This window comes from Mustela lutreola, chromosome 4 (genome assembly GCF_030435805.1).
Source record: "Mustela lutreola isolate mMusLut2 chromosome 4, mMusLut2.pri, whole genome shotgun sequence".
In the NCBI taxonomy this organism is placed as follows: domain Eukaryota; kingdom Metazoa; phylum Chordata; class Mammalia; order Carnivora; family Mustelidae; genus Mustela; species Mustela lutreola.
In genome coordinates, this window is record NC_081293.1 from 159,499,924 (window position 1) to 159,512,525 (window position 12,602).

The following is a 12,602-nucleotide window of genomic DNA, read 5'->3' on the forward strand; positions in this document are numbered from 1 at the left end:
TTAGCCACATTATGTCATAATCCAGTTTATGCTTTAAAAGCTGACATAAACTTCTCTGCTTCCTCCAACTGGAATTTGGCTTTCTAAGTAATTCCTCTGAGGGGTTCTTTCAGCAGCAAAATTTTGGGCTTTAGGAAATGTTTGTGGTGATGAAAAAGTTTCACTTTGGCTCCAAAAGTGTAAATACCATTTGTTATATTGCCATTTTCACCATGTTCCGACATATAATTTAAAGAATTGGATCCTGAACAGCTCCTTCTGGCTCGGGTACTGAAGCAGGCATGAAGGGGCGAGGAAGGCAGCAGGAAGCCCGGCCAGATCTCTCCCTGCGCTGAGCCGGCTGCTCTGGGAGCCCGCGATGTGAGGTGTTTCTGCTGGATCACCTGCAGGCTTCTGGAAGGAGGAGATTTGAAGGATCCTCACTATGAATTCCCACTGCCCTCCTGAAAAAAAGCCAGATCAGAGGTACCCTGTCTTAAGGAACAACTCTCTTGTTCACTTAGTTTGTTCTCAGAACTAACTGGCTATGATAAGAAATTGAAGTGGGAAGAAAGTGAAGCTGAAAAGACAGGTTTATCCACAGCATCTGCCATGCCTATCCCCCCCCCCCAAAAAATACCTCAGGGAGGGCATAGGACGGGCTGCTTGATCATGCTGAAAACCATTCTCCACTCTGTTTCATGTGATGACATTGGGGGAGTGTCTGTCTTCACAGAGCAGCTCAGCCTGAGCAATTTCATTTCCATGACGGATCCACATGGCTATGTTAATTCTGTGATTCTCTGAGATGCACTGGGAAGGATCCTTCCAAGGATCTCTTAATTTACTAGGCCACCCCATTCAAAGGCGCTGACAGGTGAATTTAGTTTTGATTTGCCTGTTGAGATCCCCCATAATTCACGGCATGATTGTCTTGCCCTTCTTTGCTTTGCCATTAGCTCGGGCCACAGACTGGTTGCATTGTTTTGGTTAAAGGAGATAAAGATGGTGGCCAGAGGAGGATCCCAGAGGAACTGGAATGTTCAGCTTGGCTGGGCAGTGTTTGCTATGCCCAACCATGCCTGAGGATCAGAGTGGACCCATCAGCTTCACCCTTTTGCTTGGGAATAGAGAGGGCAGCAAGGGAAGGAAGGCTTTTTCCATATTAATTATCTCTAGATTTGCTATTTATTTCCTTTACTCTGAGGGGGAAAATATCAAGGAGCAGTATGGCATACACATTTTAATTTTTTTCCTTAAAAGAACATGGGTAAAATAAAAATTGTTGTCAAATTTGGGGAGTTTTATATTTCACTGGCTTCAAGTTCTACCCAATAGAATGTATTGAATGTTAAAATTTTCATATTTACTGATTTCAAGTGCATACATTCTGAATGCAATTTCCAAAGCAAAAGTTGTTTTCCTTGAAATTGGTTCCATAATATATTGTTCATAGGACTCACTCATTTGGACTATCTGTTTGGTGATAGCCAATGTATGGAAATATCTGTCTACATAATGTATACACATTTTATTTTTCTCACATAACAACGTTTATTATCTTTTCATTGGTAGTGCATGTGACTTCCATTTGTTTCTTCTCCTTCAAGCATAAGAGGACAATCCTTTCTACTGGGGAGGAAGAGGCCCGGGAGGAGACAGGGCAAGGCTGTGAGTCAAACAGCAAACATGTAACAGAAACAGCCCTGTGTACCTTTCTGCAGCCCCATGGAAATGCGAGAGTCAGGCAAATGAAGCTTAATCTGTGTTGCCTTCAGACAAATGGAAGGAAGTGAAGTACAGTTTTGAGCTTTCCATCCTATGAACTTCATGGCCTGATACACATTGTCTTCAGGCACGAGCCTTTTATGACACAGGGGAACAGAGTCCCCACGTCTAAAAACCTCCACTGAACTCCTTCAAAGCTGTCATCTGTCATCCAGATGTCTAGGCAGCGGGGGGCAGGAGCAAACTTCCCGATGACTGGTCTCCATCTGGCCCGAGCCGGCGGGATGTCAGGGACTATGTGGGCCTGGTCCCACTGGGTGCTTGAACTGTGGATGTGAGCAGGTGCCCCAGGTAAGCCATCACAGGTCATGGGTACCAGTGTGTACAGGCCTGGGGAAGGGTCCTGCCAGATGTCCACGGAGCCTGTAGGACTGGCTGGCCTTGCTGTTTCTGTTCATGCTTCTTCCCTAGGAGGAGAGGGAAGGTTTTCCCTCACAGACCATGGATCTCAGCATTTCCAGCTAAAGATCCCAGCAGTTGGAGTAGAGAGTGCTGGGCTAACAGCAATGCTTCCTTGAAGAGAAACCGATCACAGTGTAGCTTCTGGACACCTTCTACCAGGAGTTCAAACCAGCTGTCCTGTCAGCTGTTGATCTTTGACCATTCCCTTCTACGGCTGTTCCTTCCTCTCACCTTCTAGTTCTGGCCCTTATTTTTACTTCTTTCCTTCTCTCCCTAAATGTTGTTTTCCCAGGCTTCTCTCTCCATCTCCCTGTCCCTGTTCAAACTGGCCTGCCCTCCTGGCAACCTATTATGTTCTAGTTCTTTCCTGGCCCTCTTTTTAAAAATGTAGCTGACTGAGGCCTATGCATTATCAGTTTTAGATATCATATTTATATTGTCATTTTCTTATCTTGAGTCTTCTGGCATTTAACATCTTTAAGCAGTTGCCTATTTCTAACGTAGGTATTTAAGGCACTGTGTCAGATCAGAATGGAAGAACTTTAGAGGGCAGGAGGACTTTCTGTGGCCCCAAGCAGTGTAAAGGCAATGTGGACCCTACCTCCACAGAGGACTGGCTGTCTTTGCCACATGCTCTGTGAACCATTTTTTGAAACTTCTTCTGGTTGTAAAGCATTCTTTCCATTTTTGTTTTGTTTTGCTTTGTTTGTAGAATATCTACAGTTTCTGATGTCAAACATTCACTGAAGAAAGAATTATTTCATTTTCTCCATTTTTGTGTCCTGACCCACATCCCTCTTCCAACGAATGGTGGCCTCAACTATTTCCCTACAGCTGTATGAGTGAATTTCGCAAAATTTTTCCTTCTAAGGGTCCTGGATGAAATTCCAGGGGTATGACATCAAAGCACAACTCAGTAAAATCGACTTTGTGGCATGTCTTAAAGATAATGTCATCCAATCAATCCAAGGATAATATACAAAATTTATTTGCCATCCCTAGGCTTCTCTCTCAAGGAAGCTCCAAGTGAATTTGAGTTGTTGTTTGTGTGCTGTAGTGGGGACTGTGAAGTCTTTCCCTGACTGTTGGAAAGAGGGCCATGAGCTAGTGGCAAGAGTTTCACGAGAGGGGGACCAGTTTGATCTGCCCCCCTGGACCTCAGTGATAGGTTGGACTCCACCATTACCCAAGATCACCCTTCAATCATTAATAAAGACATTCTAAAACACACACACACACACACACACACAATGGAAGAAATTCACTACTCCTTTAGGAGTCTTTTGGAGAGAATTTTATGATCCATTCAACCTTTTGAGATACAGAAATTCCTGAACATAAAAACGTAGCAAGGCAGCTCAAGCTGCTTGTCAAATTGCAAAGTGGAAACCTCAGCTTACTACAAATTGGTCTAATTAAGCTTTATTAAAACCGGTACCCTGGGTTGAATTTTTATCCCTTGCACAAAGGATGACACTGCAGATTTCCACATACTACGCAGGCGAGTCTGATGCTTTCACGGGTGAAGTTTCCAAATGGGGGTGGCAACTCTGCCAGGGACAGCATCCCCGAAGCCCAGGGGAATGTATAAACTGCTTAGTAATTGCAGTCTTCATTCGGGCAAATTAAATGAAGTGAAAACAAAAGCCAGGTCCTGTCTTTGCAGCGTCTGTGTGAGCAGGCTCGGGCTGGGGGCTGGGGGCTGGGGGCCGGGGGCCGGACGGTCACAGGTGCTCCTGGGAACACAGCTGCTGCTGCTCCTCTCCTCCTCCCCCAGAGACCCCTCCTCTCACTCCCCGTCCTCCTGCCCTGAAACCTCCGGGGACTCTTAGTGGAGGGGAGAGAATCCCACCCGATGCGGTCGCCGCGCTGACGTTCGACGACAGGCTTTCGTTCAAACGTGAGCGCTCCACGGCGTGAGGACGCCGCGTCGGCGGGAGGCCGACGTCCCAACACAGGACACGCTGTCGTCTTCTCCAGCTGCCCTGCCAGGGCCAGGGAAAGAGTCACCGGCCTGCGAACAGTGGGAGGTGGACACGCGTCCTCTGGGTGAGTCCGTGAACGTGGGCGGCGCCGGCCACCCCCGGGGCCCTGGGACCCTTGGGGACCAGTAGCCCCGTCTCCTCCGCGCGCGGTGCTCCCGCTTCCAGACTCAAGCTGTCCAGCCGCCCCCTGGCCAGCTCCCCCTGGACGTCCAGCCTGCGCCTCACAGGCCGGCCCAGCTCCACATCCGTTCTCCTCTCGGGCTTTCCCGCCTTCTCTCCCTTCCGGCAATGGAGGCCGCCGCCAGGTGCAGAGCCTGGGGGAAGGGCGCGCTTGGGGGACGTTTATTTTGGGAAGGGAACCCAGGGAACAGTAGTGAAAGCTTGGGGAGAGTCAAAGGGGAAATCCCGCCCGAGGGAGTATGGCTGGGCTCTTACCACTGTGGGCTCCGGGGGCTCAGCTTCTGGTGGGTTCTCTCCGGAGAGGCGGCGTGTTAGCCACCCGTTCCCCACCACCGCCCGTCAAGGTCAGAAGTTGCCCCCGCGGTGTGAACGTCTGGGATCTTCTGGTTTACACAGGTCCCAGAATGCCTGGAGCAGAAAGGGCAGGAGATGCAAAGTGCAGGGAGGCCAGAGGCGCCGCCAGGCTGCGCACTGCCCCCCACCCCTTCCCCGCTCTGTCCCTCCTGTCCCCTCTGCCTGGCAGGTAGTTGCCATAGCAGCTGCCAGAACAAAAAGGAGGTGGAGAGGTTATGAAGGGCACAATAGCTGGGAGCTGTCCTTAACACCACCTCGTCTGCACCTCGTATTCTACTCCTTAGTAATTCTTGTCAACTGTACTTTTCCTTTTAATTATTCTTTTTAAAAATTAACCTATAATGCATTATTTGCCCAGGGGTACAGGTCTGTGATTCATCAGTCTTACACAATTCACAGTGCTTACCATAGCACATACCCTCCCCAATGCCCATCACCCAGCCACCCTATCCCTACCCACCCCACACCCCAACAACTCTCAGTTTGTTTCCTGAGATTAATAGTCTCTTAAGGTTTGTCTCCCTCCCCCATACCATCTTGTTTCATTTTTTCCCTCCCTTCCCTCCACCACCAACCACGTCGTGACAAATGGCAAGATCTTGTCTTTTTGATGGCTGCATAGTATTCCTTTTCATATATATATCACCTCTTCTTTATCCATTCATCTGTTGAAGGACATCTAGGTTCTTTCCATAGTTTGGCTATTGTGGACATTGCTGCTATAAACATTTGGGTGCATGTGCCCCTTTGGATCACTACATTTGTATCTTAGGGTAAATACCCAATAGTGTAATCCCATTCCTACGCTAATTTCTCTTCTCTCCCCACCCACCAATGTACCCTGAAGGTAGGGACCAGAGTAAACTTTTAAAATCTCTTATCATTGCATGGTCTGCCTCCTTTCAAAATCCAGCAACTACTTGTCTCAGCTGGAATAAAATCCTAAATTCCTCCTTGGATGTACAGAAGCCTGTATGTTTGACTCTTGGCTCCCTTTCTGATCCCATCAGTTCCTTCTTGGACTCCTCTCCCCCTTTCACTCTGCTCTAGATACTCAACTCTCCACAGACCTATCTGATGTCTCCAGGTGCCCAGTTGTTCCCACTTCCAGGCTTTTCCACTTGCTATTTCCCCTCCCCAGAATGCTGTTCCTGCAGCTGCTTGTATGTTTCTCTCATGTGACATACAAGTTGCAGAGCCTCATGCAAGGGCTTGGGGTAGAGGTAGGAGGGAATACCAGAAGCCTATTTGCCTTCCCAGTCCTCAGGGTCTGATCTCTTCTGTTTCTGTGGTTCATTGTTTGGCTGTTTCCATCCTTTTCTGTCTCTAAAACTTTGGAGAGTCTTTGTTTTTTGTTTTGTCTTCTTTCTCCTCCTCAAAGCACCCCTGTGTATTTCCAGTGGCATCAGTGGGGTTCCTGTAGCCAGTGCCAAAATCATGGGATTTGTGGTTAGAGAAAGTTAGCTTTATATTCCAGGTTCCCTATTAACATGTAGCCTGACCTTGAAAAAGTTGCTGAATCTTTCTGAACCCCTGTTTCATCAACTGTAAAATGAAGACAATCCATTCTCATTAGACTGTCATGGGAATTTTAATGAGGTTGTATACTCCCCCCCCCCACCCTTTCTCTGCCCTTTATAAAAATAGATCATTTACAAATTAAAGTGTTTTTAAGTCTGAGGCAATCTATTGTCATTTTCAAGAGATAAATTCCTAGTAGGCAGAGTGATTTTTTCTACCTTTATTCATATATGTATGTATACACACACACACACACACACACACACACACACACACACATATATATAGAAGATATGGGGGAGTTTACCACTCACTGTTTTTAGAACAAGCTCCTACAGGTCTGAGGATGTTTAAAACAGAAATGTGTTTAAATGTAGATATAGATCATAGGAGGACAAAATCCTTCCATGGGACCAGATGAAAGTCTATTTAGTGAGGGAGCAGATAGCCAAGAATCCCCAGATGCCCTGGGCTTTCTCTCCGTTGTATTTTCTCTGGAAGGCCTGTGTCAGGAGAATCATAGAGAAGCCAAAGTCCCTGTCAGAGTAAACTGAAAATTCTAGTCACAGGAGTCATTTTTTGTTTGCCAGAGAACATTAGTACTTCAATGGGTGTGAACCCAGGGCTCTGATCTGGAAGCTTCTAACAGGATATTAGCATTCTTGGAACCATAGTATGTGCATCATGCATTTGAGGGAGCCCTCACTTCTTAAAGATGAGCACAATGAGGGTTAGAAATGTGGAATAACCTGCCCAAATGTATGCAGCTAATAAATGTCAAAGCCAGGAATTAGAAATTCCATTTGAGTCACATGACTTCCCTAGCCACTGTGAAGCCCCAGCAGTATGGGCCACAGGAAGTAGATATTCTACTGAGTTCAAGCATCCTGTTTGTTACCTGAAGGAGGAGGAAGGTGAGGAGGATTGAGAAATCAACAGACATTGCCGTGGAACCTGAAGACAGTTGGTTAACCCATCCCCTTACTCAGAGAACCAAAGCACAGGTAGCAAGTTCCAGACCAATGGGATATGGGAACACAGATGTTAGCAAGGGAGGGAGCAGGGAGTCCAAATGGATGACATCAGAGACATAATCTGCCTTCCTCATTGCCCCTTCCAGTTTGAGAAGAAATAGGCTATGCTTTAAATGAAAGCTCTAGTGGGTCATTTTCCAGCTGGACCCAGGACATGGGGCTTGTAGGGGTATAGTGCTTCAGAGAAGGAGCTGAGGGGACACGAAAGGGGTCAGCCAGGAAGGTGTGCTGTGCAGAGTCCGTGTTAGGATGGTATCAGAGGGTGGTTCTCTACCAAATCCACTGATGTGCTCCATGAGAAAGAGCTGCAATTTGGATACTTGCTATGCCTCCACAGCTGAAAGTAAACTACAAATAGCATTAGTTATGTAAAAACAGACTTCTGTCACTTTTGCTGTAGCTCTCCTGCCACTTTCCCAGCTATACCCCACCTGATGCTGCATCACCAGAATCAGAGTCAAAACAAGGGAAAATAGATGTTGGTCTAGGGGATGTAGGGGTTAGACCCTCAATGTATGAATGGACACGGGACATGATTTAGTCCCAAACAGATGGCTCCCACGAACACTGCACAGACAGAGTTCTCTTGTTCCTGCCAGTGGGTGGGTGGGGCATGGTCTCCATTTGCCACCCTTCCCTCCAGGGGCAGCTCATGGCTGCTTTTGGAAGGAGTGAAAATTCAGGCTACCCACTAGACCTCTGCCAACACCACCAGGCTCAGAGAGGAGGCCCCTTGTTATTGCTCCCCACATGGCCTCCACTAACACTGGAGAGGTGCTCCTTATTAGCATTAGTGAGTAGAAACCTCTGGGTTCTCTAATACTACCCAAATAGAGGAGTGAGGCATCTCATTACAGCCTGGTGGGTTTAGAAGTCTATGCTTCCCAACTGACCTTGGGTCAAAACTGGGATCCCATCAATTTTGCTGTATTCTATGTGTTAGAAACAAGTCACCAAGGCCTAGTCCACATCTCAGGGAAAAGTGTTATAAGAAGGGTCAGGGATCATTGGGAGCCCCATCTGAAACCATCTACCACAGGGAGTAGAGCATCCGTTAATAGTGCTTGACTAAACCATTATTACTCACTTAAGTCAGACCCAGTAGAGGGGATCTGCAGGTACAGGAAGCACATACGCTGGAAGTAGCAACTGAGGCTGTTGTCTCATTGGCTGCATGGTCTGTTAGGACAACTCTGCATCTCTGTCTCTTCTGCTATTCTTAGCTAGTTGGCTACTTTTAATTAGTCTTGCACTCCATTTGCCTTCTACAAGCATTCTTATTCTTCCTCATCCTGTTTCTTCTCCAGAAGTCTACACTGAAGGATTCCCTTTCTATGTGGCTTTAGACTGGGTTTGGCTACTAGTAGGACTGGCCAAAGTCAAGGGAGAATAAACAGAATAAGGTCTGGTACTTACTTCTCAGGTCTTCTGTCTACCAACTGAAGATCACAAGGCTGTGCCCACACAACTCTTTCTAGATTCTAGTGACTGCCCCTCTCTTGTTCCTTCTTACATTTATTGGTGATTGTGTCGCAGTGACTAGACCTGAGATATTGAATTATTCCTTGTGGTTTCCTACCCCCACCCACACCTTTATAAGTAGCCCGTTTTAAAAACTGTCCTCAAAATAGTTGATTTGAGTATGCCGTCTGTTTTCCTGCAGAGACCCTAACCAGTGTAGCCTTATTTGACCTCAATCTACCTTTTGACATTAGGGAGTCCGTTTCTTCTGACTCAGTCTTTCAACTTCTCTTTCAGATCTCCAAGAGCAGAATCTAATTATTCCAGAAATATTTTTGATTGCTCCTGCCACTGTGGGGTAAAGTCTCATTCCTAGTCTAATTAACCCTTGGCTGCAGATTGAGGATGGGATGGGGGTCCCAGGTGCCTTGGGAAGTAGAGGTTGCCTCAGAAATACAGATATGCTACAAAGGACATTATTGTCATTTCTATAATGAGGTAAGGGGACTGTAAGATCCCCTCTCTATAAATTCTTGTCTTCAGTGGCATCCCTGATTTGACTCCATCCTGAGTCTACTCTTTCTGCCTGACGATAACTTCACGGGGGACACTTTCACAGCCTTTGTTTCTCTGATCCTCATCAAGAATCAAGTAGAGGAGGGATGCCTGGGTGGCTGAGTCTGTTAAGCATCTAACTCTTGATTTCCACCTAACTCATGATCTTAGGGTTGTGAGATGGAGCCCTGCCTCCGGCTCTGCACTGGGCACAGAGCCTGCTCGAGACTCTCTCTCCGTCTCCCTCCATCCCTTCCTGCACCCTCCCAGCTCTCTAGTATATGTGTGGGCCCCCTCTCTCTCTTTAAAAAAAATTGAAAAGAAAAGAATTAACTATAGGAGCTGTGTTTCTTTGTCTACAGTGAGGAAAAGGAGGATCTGATTAGGGGTATGGCAAACCTAGAATCCTACAAAAATTAAATGGAAGGATTGTAATAAGATCAATTGAACTGAGTATTAGTATTTAATATAGCTTTCTCGTATTCTTTTCTTTCTTGTATTCTTCACAAGGACTGCCAGTTTCTGGGGGGAAAAGGTATTATTTCTTATCTCTCCTGGGGTGTTTATATGTTACTGTGGAATAAAATCCATGTGGTGAGTAGATGAAGCTATACTGGAAAATATTTAAAGGGAAAGAGGTTCTCCTGGGACTTTTAATATCTCAACAGATGGACACATTGATGCCTATTATTGGGTCTGCTCTTGCCAAATACGTGAAGGGAACTCTGTCTCTTCTACCCATGGAATGGTGAAGAAAGTTTAACACCAACTATCTGAGCTCTGTGGATGGGCTGAAAGGTGAAATCTAAAGCATTCCTTTAAGGAAGGCTTCTCTCATTTCCTGATTTGGACATTGGTTCTGTTTTTCCTCTACTCCCAACTGCACCAACAAATTTCTCTAATACAGATTTATCATTCTGCAGTTTAATTAATGAATTAGAGCTCCACAGTCCCCAGGACTGTGTGTTGCTCATTTCTCTACCACTGAGGTACCAGGTCGTATCCAGAACATGACTTTATTCCATGAGATGGGCCTTTAAGGCTGGTCAGATAGAGTGGTTCCAAAAATACCAGGCAAGAGAGCTTTCGTGTGACTTTGCAGTGGTCAAGTCATTGGAAAATTTAGTCAGGAGGAATTGGCTTTTCATATTACTCAATGAAAGAAGAGATCATAGGTGATTTTTCTAAGTGGTAAAGACATTAACAAAAGTTGCACAGATTTCAAAAATCAGCTTAAACAAACCTCATCAATGTGTAGACAATTTCAGAAATGAGCAGCTCACCTTTTGTAAGCCTCCTCCTATATACAGAGGATTATGAAAATCCTAACTAGAAAGATAGAACGTAAGAATTTAAGAGTGTATGTACTATGGAGCCATAGACTTCATCATTTGGACTTTGGGAGCTATGTGACTTTGGGCAAGTAGCTTTCCTTTGAGCCTGTTTTTCCATTTCATGTAATGGAAGTAATGCTCTCTAATTACACTGGGAAGATAGATTTAAAATTTATGCAAGTTGCTTAGTATCGTGGCCAGCACATGTTATTCCTCCAAAATTGGGAGATATTAATGCTATTACTATTATAGACATCAACCATCGACCTAATTTAGATAGCCCAAATCTATAAATGTTAAAAATGACAGCAAACTGCCTCATGTCCTCCTCTGACAGGATGTGGGCTACTGCTTCTAAGGAAATCTCCATCCCATGGTCAAGGAATGGAATGGTTGGAGTTTCTCCTATCAGAGATTTTATTCCTCCCACCATAGGAACAGTGTTTTTTGTTTTTTTTCCTTCTTCATCTACTTTTTCCGGGTGTTTCATGGGACCAAAGCAGGCTGGTACCGGTTCCATTTCTTACTGTGCCACTCCAGAGCCCTTGATTGTTAGATGGGTCACCTAACCAAAATGTGTTCCCAATAAATGTGCATTCCCCTCTGGTATGACTTCTGACTCCCCTGTACCTACAAGATGCTGCCTCTCTCTGTCTGTTGCATGGGGGCTTATTTTCTCACAGTCCTACCAACTGTGTTGTATGTGGGGAGAAGACCTCTAGGAAATCCACATTTGGAATGTTCAAGGCAAGCAGATAGGTTTCAGTGTTAGGAGAAATGAGAAAACAGTTGGTTCCAGAAAATAAATAAGCCTATCCAGCTCACCTCTCCCCTGCACTATCACCCTGAGAAACTAGTGCAGAGATGATGCTGGTCACTTTATCTGGATTTGCATGTGTTTTCAGGTATTAGAATTAGGTAGACCCCTTATTTACTCCACCATTTACTGGTTATTTGATCTTGGACAAATGACATGAGTTTTCTAAGGAGAAGGGAGGCTCTGAAATAATGCATCAGATCTTGGCCTAAGAATTTGATTTTAACTCTTTACATTTTTAAGGAGAAACTATAATTTCAAAACTTTACAGTTTCTTTGGGCAAAAATTTCCATAGTCTCTATTGATTGTGAACATTCCCATTCAAGACTAGGTCAGATTATCTTCAGGCATGTAGGCTGGTTTCTCATATTATTACTTGGATAATAAATAGATGGATGTGTTCCTGATATGCTACATAATTTGGAAGAACTCAGGTGACATAAATATACCAGGAAGAAAAAGAAAATAAAGATAAATGACTGAAATGTTGCTTATGTGTCAGATGGAATGGTGGGGGCAAGACCATTTTTTTCTGCTAAGGACAAGTAAAAAAAATCAGGATAAAATATAAGAATAGGGGCACCTGTGTGGCTCAGTGTGTTAAGTGTCTGCCTTCAGCTCGGGTCATGATATTGGGGTCTTGGAATCAAGCCCTGCGTCGGGCTTTCTGCTCAGTAGGGAACCTACTTCCCCCTCTCTCTCTGCCTGCTATTCTGCCTGCTTGTGATCTCTCTCACTCTCTCTCTGTCAAATGGATAAATAAAATACACACACGCACACACATACACATATGTATTGGAATAATTAGTTTAAAGGCAGTGGGGATCTGCTGAAGCAATGGGGACTGAATGGTTGAGGCTGGAGCGGTCAGAACCACCAAGAGTCTGTTGCTGCTTTTGGCCTGTGGCCATTTGCCACATTGTGGGCAAGAACAAGAGGCTGACCATCCAGCTAGGCTCAAGCAGAGAAAGGGAAAAATGGATGACAGGCAAATGACTGGGGCTTTTTATGGTCTTGGGGCTGGAATGAAAAGTTAGAGATAAGATAAAAACATCTGAAGAGTAGTCTTGTTGTGCAAAGAAAACAGTCAAGTTTAAGAGTCACAGACACAAGCACACTGGACTCAGTTAAAAGCCCTGGGTGCCTGGGTGGCTCAGTAGGTTAAGCACCTGACTCTTGATTTCAGCTCAG